The sequence below is a fragment of the Homalodisca vitripennis genome, chromosome 7, assembly GCF_021130785.1.
Source record: "Homalodisca vitripennis isolate AUS2020 chromosome 7, UT_GWSS_2.1, whole genome shotgun sequence".
Taxonomy (NCBI): domain Eukaryota; kingdom Metazoa; phylum Arthropoda; class Insecta; order Hemiptera; family Cicadellidae; genus Homalodisca; species Homalodisca vitripennis.
Genome location: NC_060213.1, coordinates 75,648,952 through 75,663,389, shown reverse-complemented (window position 1 = coordinate 75,663,389; position 14,438 = coordinate 75,648,952).

Below are 14,438 nucleotides of genomic sequence, written 5' to 3'. Positions count from 1 at the left end.
ACAATCTTCATGTTCCAAAACACCGAAAGGGGATGTGAGGAAGCCCGTCAGACAAGGAAGTGAATGGAAGCGCCGAATGGAAGCGAGTGAATGTCCGAAAGATGGCACTGTACTGTAGAGGGAAAAGAAAAGAGGAAAATTTGCAGTTTTGATTTAGTTTAGTTTTAATGTTTGTTTTTCCTTAGACTTTCTATATAAGTCTGAAGAGTTTAAGTTTTATTTCTTTCCTTTTACATTATGTTTAGTTTTAGTTTATTGAGATGTATAGTTTGTTTTGTTGCTTCAATCTGACTGAACAATATTTTATTTTAGTTTTTTATCTATAAATTTTATTATATTACATAAACAAGTGTTCTTTATTTTGTGAGATGAATTATTTTGACATTGTTGTATTTAGTGTTCGTCGTTATTCGACAAGTGAAGGGAAGGCTTTAGTTTATTTTAATCAGTAGTCGTTATTCCTTTAGTAGGAATTTAGTTGATGTTAGAGAACTCCCTCTCCTCGGACAGTGTACTTAGTCGGAGCTCCGACGTGGTCGCTGCAGCCTCTGCAGACGACTGACAAAAACACGTTTCTGCGCATGACCGTTTCTGGCGGTCTATTTATACAGCTGATCCAACACAAGACGCCAAGTACGCCATCACTGACGATTCTTGGAAAAGTAAGCTGTCGATTCTCGGAGAAGTACGCTGTTATCGCGCCGCTTGGTGAGTTACCTACGACTTATAATTAGTGATATAATTTCATCATCTAACTGGAAATTTATAATGTAAAATATATAAATTCTTATAGGCAAATATATCTTGGATTTTAAGATGCATGCTTGTATGCTTGACCTAAGAATTTTAAATTAGAAATATACGAGCTAGTTAAATGTTATGTTTTAATATTGAATAATAGGGTGGGTATTTTAATGCGCTTTATACTATAACGCAGAGTAAAAATATTTTTGCTTTTGCATGGTATATAAGATTGTGAGTAAGATAGGTTATAAATGGCATAGTTTATCTTGGTTATTGACAGAGGTATATCTAGTACATGTAGGTTAAACAACCTTTTACTACCTTTCCTAGTTTGCAAACATATATTTTGCACCTTAAAAGCCGTATAAGCCCCTTTTTAACCTATTCCAAAAATTAATTATTATTGCGTCCTAAATATATTTAAGGTCCTACTACCTTTCATAGTTTTCAATCGTATATTTTACATCTTATAGCTGTATAAGCTTTTTATCCTGTTCCCTAAATTTATTATTTGCTGCGTATGGTAGGTTGAGAGTGGCAAATACGTCATCTTGCATAACACACAGTTCATAAATCGTTACTAACGTTAAATTATAAGGTTAAAGTGAATTCAGAAATAATATAATATCATTATAGCAATTGTTTAATAATTATTAATTCCAGTGTGTAAGAAAAAAAATTTATCAATATCAGTAGCTAAGCTGATATACCAAACAAGTACTTTAAGGTTTTAAGCACAGAAACTGGAATGGAAAATGATTACAATATAAATGGTACAAAGTTATGCAGCTGGAACTGTGGAGCTAGCCTCATGCGCTGCTAGAAATAGCTGACTCTAAGGGTTAGCTGTCACACAGGCCCTAGTCCCTTTTGATTAGCCGCTAGTCATCATTCGCGTTGCAAATAATTATAGATAACATTTCGGTCCGTGTCCTTTCTCTACAAAGTTAATGAATCGTCGTTAAAATTGTTTCCTAAATTTGGTTTGTTTTTAATATTTTGGTATACTATTTTTATAAAATTAATTTAAAAACCAATTCCCCGATTCCAAAGTTAGTAAAAATTCGAAATTAAAATTATATAATTAAATTCAATTGCCATGTGATTAATTTCATTTACCTGAGTTTAAACCATCAGAAGATATAATTACTTATTTAGGTGGGATTAGTGGTGTCAGGTGTGGGTTCCTGTGTAAGAATAAGGACAGATCGTAAGTAATTTTAAAATCGGTACTGAACTGGAGATGCGTTTAATTGTACATACGAAATTGTTTGAAAACGTAGTGCAATTTTCTAAGTTCTATACAAGTACCTTAAAACTAATTACTGAAATTGTTTAACTGATTTAACTAAACTAAATCAGTCCTACCCTCGAGTAACATTTCTATTCTTTGAATTATTCCAGAATTTTAAACACATACATTAATTGAAGGGAGACTTATATCTGCCATTATTGAAGCATAAATATAGCGTCGGTTACTCTCTAAGCTAGAACGAATAGTGTACGAATCTTTTATTTTTGTAAAGTAATATGTAGATTAAGATGGCCGTATCTGCCATCTAGATTGTTATCGTCGTATTCTACGTAATATTCTAATTTATTTTGTTTTAGTATTCTGACGAAATTTTGTAATTTGTAAAATACTATATTCATGAACCGGAAATATTGTAATTGAAGTAGCTTCATATCTGACTAAACCTTTTTACTTGATACAAACATAGTACATATTTATAGTTTTATCTTGACTAAGAAAAGAAAATTCTCGGGTAATAAATTAACAGTACTTTAATGAAATTTAAGAGTGATTCTAAGTACTTTGCACGAATAGTTGTATATTACATGAAATTTTGCAGTCATTTTGTGCCATACCTATAAGCTCTGGTAAACAAATCCAAGGTTTTACTTAACTGTAGTTTTGTTTTTATAACGTTTACGAAAATTGCACTTTGGAATATATTGAGTGAGTATGAAATCAATTATATTAATACCAATGATGATTGTTGTTGAACAGAGGTTTATCGAAGGGGGAAGAGAGCTAAACGGTTACTACAGAAGTTTTTTCTAATAATAATTGAACTAGCGTAATTACTGTCTTGTGTTGGAAAATTTGACCTAAGGGTCTTTATCTTCGATTTTTACTCTAACCGGCCAAGTATATCAAATAACTATGGTTTAAATATTTGGAAATAAGTAAAAGCAGGCGTGAATCTTAAATTAATTTTTAAAATCAATTTATTAAGTAATTCGACACTGTAAATATATCAGATTGTGTTAACCTTGGAGGTTAATGACATGGAACTCCAGAAAGCTCTTACGTTCTGGAAACTGAGTTTTTGTCAGACTCAGTCGGTGACCTTAGACGAACTGAACCAAAATATTAAGGAGACGGTGGAACAGGGGCAATCTTAACATTTATTTGGACAGAAATTCAAATAAATTTAACTTCATACGCTAACTTTTGACCTTCTATGACTGGTAGGTTCAGTGGAAAGACGCTGAATCACTGCTACTTTCAGCAACTGGTAATGATACATCAAATGCTATATAGCCGTCCTGGCTGAGATATACTCCACGATGTGTTTGAATCAATTGATGTAAAAAGAAGAGTAATGAGACTGTTTGGGAGAGAAATTTTGCCAAACGATTTGAAGGAAGAGAATGGCGAATCTGAACTGAGGTGGAGTCCTCTGGCGCCTGTCCAAGAGATGGAGATGGAACCAGCACCTGTCCCACCCCCTGACACAGCCATCAACATGAATATGACTGAAAGAAAGATAGATTATGTTATGTTTATTGTTTCAGAGACAGTTTAGAGACTGAAAAACGGATTCAAGTTTATATTAAACAAGATTTCGTTCGAAATTAAACTAGACGGGCGGAAAGTGATTATTGAGCCAATAGAGTTCGCAATTTAGGGCGTGTACCTAGTGAGAACTCTGACGAAGTTAGTCAACAGCACTTTTGGGTTAAAGTAGTGAACATTAGCGAGGAGGAATTGTTTTCTCAAAAAAATTACAAGGCAGGACTTCTGGACAATGATTTTTTAGTATTATAAGGTGGAGAAAATACGACGTAAGTGATGATATTAGTTGGAAGCCATGTACATGGACTACAGTATACTTTTTCTGGAAGATATACTAAGAGATGATGAAGTACGTGGTGACGTTCATGTCCAATGGGAAATTGAAAGATGTGGCGTTTAATTTAGAAAGGGAGATTGAACAGTTAACCGATAAACACCTAGTTGTTACAATTGGAGGAATCAATGACGTTGACAAGGCTACATCTTATGTTCTTAGTCCACAACAGGCGTTCTGTTCCATGCCTGAATCATGGAGACCGAGCATAGCTGTTTTGTCTATATTTGACCGACATGATATTCATCTCAGTGCAGAGATGAAGGACGCAAATATAATTGTCAAGGGGCTTCTTCCACAAGTAGTAACACAAGGGTGAGTTGACATCGCGTTCTACGGGCATTCAGAAAAAAATGCTCAAGGCAATGCACACTAAACATGGGCCACCTTGAAATGAGCCGGGGAAGATATAATTGGGCATAAGAAACATATCGCCAGGTTTAAATGGTGCAAAAGATCCATAATAAAGAATTTTAAGCCTGTTTAGATGCGAAGTCAGACTACCTTTCGTAGAAAGATAGAGAGCTGGTGAAATTTACCTCCGGAAGTACAAGAGCTTATTCCAGTGACGACCGACAATTAGGCTCTAAATCTGTGATAAAAAATATTATGTGCACCTTAGACGCAGCTCCTATCTATAAGAAAGCATACCGCATAACTTGCCATCAAAGAGATATAAAGTGATAGCGCGATACACTGATTTACTAAACAGATTATTTCAAGTATTTCACGTTGTAGTTTGACGTAACTATACGTTTTTGTATTTCAGGATTCAGGTCATGGACAAGCACCTCCTACATCATCAAAAAACAACCCACCGACAGCTAGTGAACGGCCAAGAACAGATGACACAACTTCACCTAGGGAAAGGCGACCTTCAAACAATCACCCATCTACAACCACGTGAAGGGCCAACTTCAAAACAAGACCCATCGGAAACTAATGAAGAGCCAACTTCTAACAAAAACCCACCTACAACTGGCTAATTTCAAATAATGACCCACCTGTACACATGTAAATGTAAATACATGTAATTATGTATTGAGCAATATAATGTATCCCATTGCTGTTTATTCAATAACCTAAAAGTAATAATTCTCTGGACAAAAAAAGAATTTTTATTGAATAAATAATTCCAAAAACGTTTAGTTTAACGTATTAGCAAAGATTTATCAAACTTATATTACATATTACAACTTGTAAAAGTAATTGCGTGTACGACATATTTGTAAAATTCCACATGTACCTCCCAGTTTAAATCAAAATACCACGATTAACATAAACATACCTATCTAAAAAACATAAAATCAGACATCCAATACTGATCAATGTTTTTGAACATAATTATACCATTCACTGACAACCCCGACGCTTAAAATCAATCGCTGTTTGATACACATCAGAATCAAACAGGCATAGCCAAAGAAAACTATTCGACTATGAACAATTGAGAGATATTTTTAATTGAATAATCCTTTCAAAGTTGAAATTACATCCTTAAAGGTAAATTAAAACACCAAGCCCAAATTATTTCTCTCTCTACAAAAAAGATTTGGAACACACACACACACACACACACACACACACACAAACACAAGGTAGACGTACGATGCACAACGTGCCGTAAAACAGACTTGGATTGTAATTCAAAAATTCTAAGACTATAGCCCATTTCATTATTAACAGATAGAAAAATATAAAATCATATGAAATATAAATATGTACATCCAGCCAGGAATTATAAGATAAAATGGGGGGAGGGGGAAATTAACTTTAGAAGAGGAGAAATGTTAAAGTAGTAAATAAATTACGAATACTTCTGAATTTAACAATTAAGATTATAGTAAACATAAAAATCAAGCCAATTGTAAGTAATATATAAGAAGCATGTTGTATAAACCAATTCATTGTGAATATGAAGGGATAATCAATAGTATTTAACTTTACAAAAACATTTGGAAAAAATCATCATAATAACAAGTTTTTATATAAAAAAATAATTACATATTAAGGTTTTTCTTCGTTGATTTTTTTATAGCTTTTTGAGATTATAATCATACAAATAAATTTGAAATTATTACAAATAATTGTAAACGTAAAGAAAAAAGTGCATTACTTTAAATAATAACTATTTATTTCTAGTTGGACATAGAAGTTATAAATACATGTTATAAATATTTGTTGTGAGATTTCGATAAGCATCAATGTTTGTCATCTTTGTCTAATAAAATATGAAATATCGTAAGTCTAATATTTTTTTTAATATAAAATTTTTATTTTATTGTAATTATAGTCCTGAGTTTATAATTTTAAGATTTACTTAAAAAAAATGATAATCCAAATATGAGTTTTGATTTCAACAGCATAGATTCTGAATAAGCTTATTACCTGACATGAATTCATGCGTTGCTAACTTAGTTGCTAATGTTGACAGGAGGGTAGACAGAGGGTTCATAATGACTTTACATAATGTCTAACTTTGCTGTCAAAGTTTGAAAATACCATCTCAGATAGGCATACGCTTGATTTACATCAAGGAGAATGATGGCATTGATTATTTGTTTAAAACCTTTTAGTGATTACACTTTTAATGTACATTACATGAAACTCGTTTTTGAAGTCTGAACAAAATACAATAATTAATCTGCCATTAAGTAACCATATAATATCAATGAAGCAGGTCTCATATATAACATCAAATAACTAACTCTGTCCTGGTCACATCAATGTTGAACTACATAAAATGTCTACGCAAAGTCACAAAGGGTGGTAAAGGCGACCGAAACGACATTGGTGGCGGTTTACTTAAGTAACGTCTATTAAAAAACCCTCCTGGTGTCTACTGTTTGGATTGCTCTTGTCTAGCTTACAGACGTACTCACTGATATTGTCTCTGATCTCTTGTCGCAGATTTAATGTTGCTGAAACGTTAGGACATAGAAAAATCTATTAAACCTTAATTTGTGCAAATAATTCAAATTTCAGTCTCGCAAAGTTATATTAGTGAGATCTATAGGGGCAAGTTGGTTACTAAATGGTACATTTTAGGAAATATTAACTATTTAAATCCTATAAAATGTAATTTTAGGAATATTATGAGTTGTATTGAGGAATGTGCGAACTGGAAAGTTTTTTACCACTTATATATGATTAAAATTGAAAATTTAATCCATGGTGTTGAATATATTTGTAATCAGAGAATACATTAATTTCTTTGTGCCTGTTTAAAGTAACATAAATATTTGTAAAAATATCTTTGCTTTCCATTAAATTATTAATTACGTTTAACGTATATAGATAGTGAAGTGGATTTCTTAATCAGACGAGAAAAATCGTTTATTAGTGATTAAGTACAAAGAAGAATGGGATTTATTTCATACTAACCTACTTAGTTTACTTCATAAGTTTCAACAAAACACTTCAGTTCCTACGCTTATTCGTTTATTATCTTGGTAAAATATGATTTCTTCATTTCCCAATACAAAACATTGAAAAGTAAAAGTTTTATAAAAGCTTCAGCATAGCTGCCAACAGTTAGTTTACAGATTTAATTATTTAAAAACATCGTGGTATTCCCGTTAGTCCATATATGTATATTGCTTCATACATGACGTAGCAAACCAACCGCTAAGTAACCTTTTGAAGAAGTCTCCTATTTTTTGACTAACTATAAAATAATAATGAAAGGTAATTACTAACAAAACTTAAACAATCCCTATTTAGACTAAATTTAGAACTAAATAGACACCTATATTTAAATATATAAAATACAAAGCAAGGTAGATGGCTATTTTAAATGCATTCTACCCTGTAAATGAAGCCATCCTGTTAATTTTTAGCCTCCAGATATTCTACCGTGTCACTGACCTAGAGAGCCATGATGACGCGGTCACACGCCATGTAGGAACTTCCTGTACACTGTAAAACTAGCTGTTGCATTTGTTATTAATAAATTTGTTTTGTACCAAAATATTTTTTTGTGTCTTTCATAATTTGGTAATATATCCTAATAATGTTTTATGTGATAATGTTTACTTTTTTGAGATAGATGTTCTATGGTGTAATTGATTTATTAACTTTTTTATGCTCAACCTAAGTTTTGCACATGAAGGAATCATATGGGGATATCCGCCTACAACTGCGCACTAGACAAGAAATCCGTATTTAAAAGATCCCAAGTAGCTTTCCATTTGCAGGAGCATATTTTCTAGTGAGTCCTGAATAGTGTTAATGTGGATAAATTACCGGTAAGCAGCACCTTCTAACAATGATAGCAAGGAGAAATACAATTTTGACACATTTAGTTCCTGTAGTGTCATCAAACAAGTTTAACTAATAACCTGAAAAAGATAAAATTGGATATATTTGTAAGTGAAATACTTCTTATTTAGGTATATACGCAGTTGTATAAAAATATAAAATAATTTTTAACACTGTATATACAAACAAATCGAATCTCCCGAGTAAAAAGAAACTTAGACGGCTCTTTATCTATTAGTTTAAAGATTTGTATGAGTGTTTAATAATGTAAGAACCAAAAAAATAAAGATAAAAGATACTTTTATTGAAAAAATCTGTAATAGCAATATTGGCTTAGTGTTAGTAAATCCTATCACTTGAGGGGCTAAACATTTTTATTTTTCTGTCTGTCAAATATCTTGAGATCGAACTGACCCGTAACCTTGAAATTTTTAAAGAAGTTTTATGTCTAAATAGGCAATATAGATTTCTTTTATGATGCGTATTCCCACATAGTAATTGAGGGAGCGTTACGGAAGCATATAATTACGAGTTACAAAAATCAATTAATCTGTACAATTTTGTTTATTTTGCTTAGCTATTATTAAGGTGTCTGGCAATATTTATCATCTGTCTATACATCTGCGCTTTAACGCTGGATAATCCCAAAGAGTAATTAAGCTATTGACTCTAAAATGTGATTGTAACTTCATTTATGCTTAGAGAACGTCATTTTTTATGATACGCATATCTCTGTAGTGAATTTATCTGTATTTAGGGAACCTAACTATGCACAGAATACTGCGAACAAGATTTAATCTGTAAACGTTTAACTTTGCATGAAACTTTATATCTCCGTGGACAAGAACGGGTTTGACGTTCTATATCGCCATCCATGAGACTCAGTGCGTATTAAGGATGTGGTGTTCCTCCTAGTAATAATATTCCCTGCAAAAACTAGAATCTTGGAATGTGTGTGCAATACTAAGAAGAGAAAAAACTGCATTGAAATAAACTATGAATTATTCATGCAATGTTAAATAAACTAATAAATGAAAAGTAATATATTCAGCATACCTATATTTATAGAAATATAATCGAATGCTAGTATAAAACGAAACTATCACAAACAAAGTTGTACTGTGGCAAAGTGTCTAACCAAGACGAAGACCAGTCAGATTGAGTGATAACTCTCTAGGGAAATTAACAGAATCAAACAGTAAGACATTTGACTGATACTGTTACAAGCTCTGTATTACGATTTGTTTGCATTTCCGTGGTATTGTAGTAAATCTTAGTTGTAATAAATCTTCTACACTCGTGGAAAAACATAATTTTTTTATATTGCCGTTATTAAATTAAAACTTGGGAAGGTGAGGAATAGAAATATGGGGGGGACTGGTGATATAATTCAAAAGTGTGAACGAACAGAGATAGTACATGAAATTTCTTATTCCTGTAGAAATGGCATTCAAGAATAATCAACACGTAAAATTCTCTGTATTTGCCCAGTTATAATGACATATCTTTTAAAAACAGAAAACTGTACTGAAATAAAAAAATTATGAGAATTGTTATATAGAATATATTTTGCGTAATAATGTTTAAAATGAAAATGTTCACATTGTGAAACATCACCAATCTTAACCGTTTTAAAGGGATTGTCTAATGTAATAAATATTGCTTTAGATGATTTTTGGTCCCTATTATGAGATATATTTTTTTTTATAAAAAAGTAAATCGCTAATGTTTACTTAAAATTTAGCTTTTTATTTCATCCTTATAAACACGTAAATTCATAACCTGTAAGTGCAACGTTACCAAGAGATCCACCGTTTGAGCAGAGCTATTGATGTTGTTTAGTTCATTTTGCAATTGGATCCGTTTTTCCCTTTAAAACATGTTTCGTATAATAAATTAAAATTCCTATGGCGAAACCTTAATGTCCACTCTGTTCACAACAAATTACATTTATTAAGAAAACTGTTAATAATGTTTTATTGGCCAATTATTTCGAACATCGGTTTGAGTCTATTCTCTTTAACTAAAACAAATTTTAAGAAAGCTATTATTTTAACCTAAATGTATAAAAAATATCTTTTAAAATACGAACCCGCAAGAGAGAAAAACATTACATATACATGGCTCAAGAACAGGGTTTAAGATTTTTAAAATACTTATCAGTTATAGGTTATAAAATGTACAACACAAAGTTTCGAGGATTGGAATCTAACCTCTTCGTCAGATGGGGAAGGTATCAAATTCCAATTAGGGGAGAACGTCGCCTATGCTTAATATATGAACTCTTTTACTACTAACTTCGTGTACCTGGAGTTCTATAACCAGTCAAGGTATTACAATACAATTTTTACAGTATGTTCTGGTATGTTATTAGATGAGTCTGTAGTAGATTGAAACATTTTAGAGCAATAGAAACAATTTTATTGCATTATCAATAAACAAGTAATATTTTATCCCACTCATTTATGATTTTTATTATTTATTTCAGTAAATATGTAAGATATAGTCATGATTTTACTACCAGATAAGCTAAACAGTACCTTGGGAAAGCATACAAAATTTAATCTTTCTAACTTAAACAATAGCTGAGCTACAGGTACATAAGTTCAACAAACACAATTTTTGGAAAACGGCAATTGAAATAAACATAGTAGTTGATCATATGTAAAAAGACCTACAAATAAATTTAGAATGCTCCAGCACCATAGTGGCTGGTCCCTTGGTTCTCTGCATCTTCCAGCTTCCTTTTACATTGTCTTTTCCTCACCCTCATCTCATTTGTAGCCTCTAGACTAGCTTAGAGGAGGTACATTTAATATAGTACATAAATTTTTCGCACCAGCTAGGCGTACTCCTATGCAACGTAGACAATAAACAAACCTAGTATTTAGTTTGTAGAGTTTGTTTTTCTTTTCTGATGTGTCTTTTGATACTTTATTAGCACAGTTTGTGCATAATAAGACTTGAAACAATACCTTTTCTTTTACTTGAGTCTTCAGAAAATTTTAAATAGCCAATAGAGTCACAATGTTTGCATTTACATAAGGTATTGAGAGTAATTAGTGTATTTACATCAACAATAATATTTACAACATTTGATTGATATATGTCTTCAATTTCTTTACTAGGCTTATTCAAATAGGAAAGTTTTTCTTTGATGCACTTTCAAAACTAGGCCTAGGATTTCTATAACCTAGAGTTGAGCTAATGCTAGACTCAGCAGTTTCATTACTTCTAATGTCTAATGTTGGTTGTTTAGTATATTTATTCCCTCTGAAGGTTCTTATTATAGTATAACTTAGTCATTTAGGCATATTCAAACACAAATCTGATTATAACTAATAAGCTCGAACTTCACAACCACTTGAAACTGTTTGTAAACAAACTACTGCACATAATATATAAACATACAACTTTCCAAGACTGCAATACAGCTGTAGCTAGTGACAGTACAGTATCTCATACAACTGCATAGAGTATAAAAATAACACCAGTAAATAAAATATGTATGAGATTGAATACAGAAGTATGAGTTCTGGGACGATTTCTCTACAGAAAATGCGCTAAAACACTTGAACACATAATATATTTGTATTTTTATCAAGATCTTCCGTGGTTTAAAATACCAAGTGTTATATATTGCCATTTTCAGAAAGAATTCAAAAATTTTTCAGTAAAATAAAAAAATTCCATTTTTTAGCGATGGTCTCAACTTATGACGAAGAGGATAAATCCCAATCATCGAAACGTTGTGTTATGCCTTTTATAACCTACAAAGATGGCAAATGTCCGAAACCCTGTTACCCTTTTAAACCTTCCATCGTCAATAACAAAATTTAAGCAAATAATACTTATTAGTATTAGTTCTTTGTCATTTCAGCAGATTTCCTTCAAAATTGAAACAAGTCTCTCTTCCTAATCTGTTTGGATTACTTCTTTCACTGACTAAATAATATTTGGGAAATGGGGCTTCAAATTTATTTTTTAATAACAACTATTTAATATTTTTTAAAATTCATTTAAAGAAACAAAAACTATTTTAAAACCCGTCTTTATAGGTCTTTTCACTTAGAATTATGAATGTTTTACAATAACTAACAAACACAGTACAGAAAATGATGCAACATTCAGAGCGTAGATACAAGAACCTCGCTAATAAATAACATGAATAATATACTATGAATAAAAGGTACTATAAATAAAGATTGGATTTTTATAAATTTGTTAGCTTTTTCGAGATCTGAAATTCCCCTAGAACGAATCTCTAAAACGGGGAAAACTGATGATTGAAGATAGTTTTATCTAACAAGGTTGAAATATGGAGACACCGAATCCATCAAAGTAACTTGGGAAGTGAAAGCACGTCCCAGCACTCCATCCTGATTCTATTTCCTGTGAGGACATTCACGGAAATTCTGTGCTATATCACATGTATGAAACGCCTTGAGTCCCGCTTTGAGGGCTATAATACTTGTCGTGCAGGCCCTGATACCTCATGCCACAGGACCCTCACCAATTAGCTCATGAACATTTTCATGCTTACTGTTTTATAAAAAATGTATTTCTAATCGCTTGCATGTCGTAAGGGACTGTATGGTGTTAGTAAATGAAGAGAAATGTGTTTGATGTAGACAACATCCTATTTAATTGTGTTGTAAATTAGAAGAATATAAAATAAGTTAAATCTCTTTTATAGACCATGTTTAGATATCACAAATCACATATGAGTGCAAATAATTCACAGACCTTACACGCAGGGGAATATACTCGGAACAATAAAGACAATAAAGAACAGCAAAAGCCTCTAAGTTGCGAAACGTTTTTGCACTGAGAGAGTAGTATTGTAGGTGCTCGTATTCGCTTAGCAATACACGGCGTGTTTAATGACTTGGGCTGTACACATGCACGGTGTACTTTTTTATTTTAATTAATATAGTCTCTAATATATCCTCTTAATATTCCCATTCATTGATTTATCAATTGAACTCTATTAAACGTAACTTGTGGTAGGCAAGCAAATCTTATTTATGTGTAACAAATAATATTTCTAAATAATCTATGTTGATGGTTTTGCATATATAAATAAATAAATAAATAAAAAGGCCTTTATTCATGAGCGATTTTCAACATTGATGTTGTTTTACAAAATAACTCAGGTCATGTATAAACTAAACATACAATATACAACCAAACAATAAAAATAACTTCACAATATTCCTTAAGCTAACATTTTTTTTAATTTGTCTTTAAACGCCCTCATACTTAAATATTTCATTTCAGGTGGCAGGCCGTTGTACCGCTGGGGACCAAAGTAAGAAAAGCCCTTTTTCCCTCTTTCAAGGCGCACGCGCGGCACCGTCAGAAGGGCATCCTGTCTCGTCTTACGCTCACTGATTATTGACCGGGCAACTAATTTATTTTTTAGATATGTTGGCCTACTGGTCGTCAATACCTTGTGGACAAGAGACACAGTTTGAATTTTGCAAGTGTCCTGTATTGATGGAATCATATATATGATTGTAAATGATCAGATATGCTGTTAATGAACTTACAGTTAATTTACAAACAATCCATTTATTTAACTGTACAGTAGAACTCAATTTATAAGATTTACCGTATAATGTTTTTTTGAAGTGGAGCACTTAGTGATTCCTGGAATCTTGTCGAAGTGGAAATTTGTCGAATCTGTCACAGAATTAGACATCAGACGCTGCACTAAGTGGAAGGTGAATTGGAGCTGAACTTAACATTCTTATACACAAGTATTATAACTCTTACAGTTTCGTTGAAACGGAAGAGTTTCAAAGCAAAAACTGTATTAGAGGAGTATGTAATTCAATTAACTTGTTGAAGGTAGTTTTTATCTTTTCCATAGGCATGTACATTCTGTTAGGTTTGAAACATTCATCAAAGCATCAGTATTTTATTGTCCCTAGCTATTATTAACCTCCTAGACTTTGTCGCCAATAACAATTATTCTATACTTAATTGAAAATGTACAGCAACCCTTAAATGTCACCCGGTGCTGCCTTGCCCAAAATCCAAAGTTTGTCTTCTAGAAGGGAATCTTGAAAATTTATCAAATACTTATTCAGCTTGTGCTTATTAAAATTTCATTGCAATTAATTATTTCTCAAAACCAAACACCCAAATACTTGATCGCCTCCACAACTGCCAACCTGTTTCCCCTATCCACACACTGTACATAAAGTCCAAATTATTGTAAACTGACTGTTAATTAAAAATCACAATATTAAGATTGAGTCTTCTTACTAATACAAGGTAAATAGACCCCAA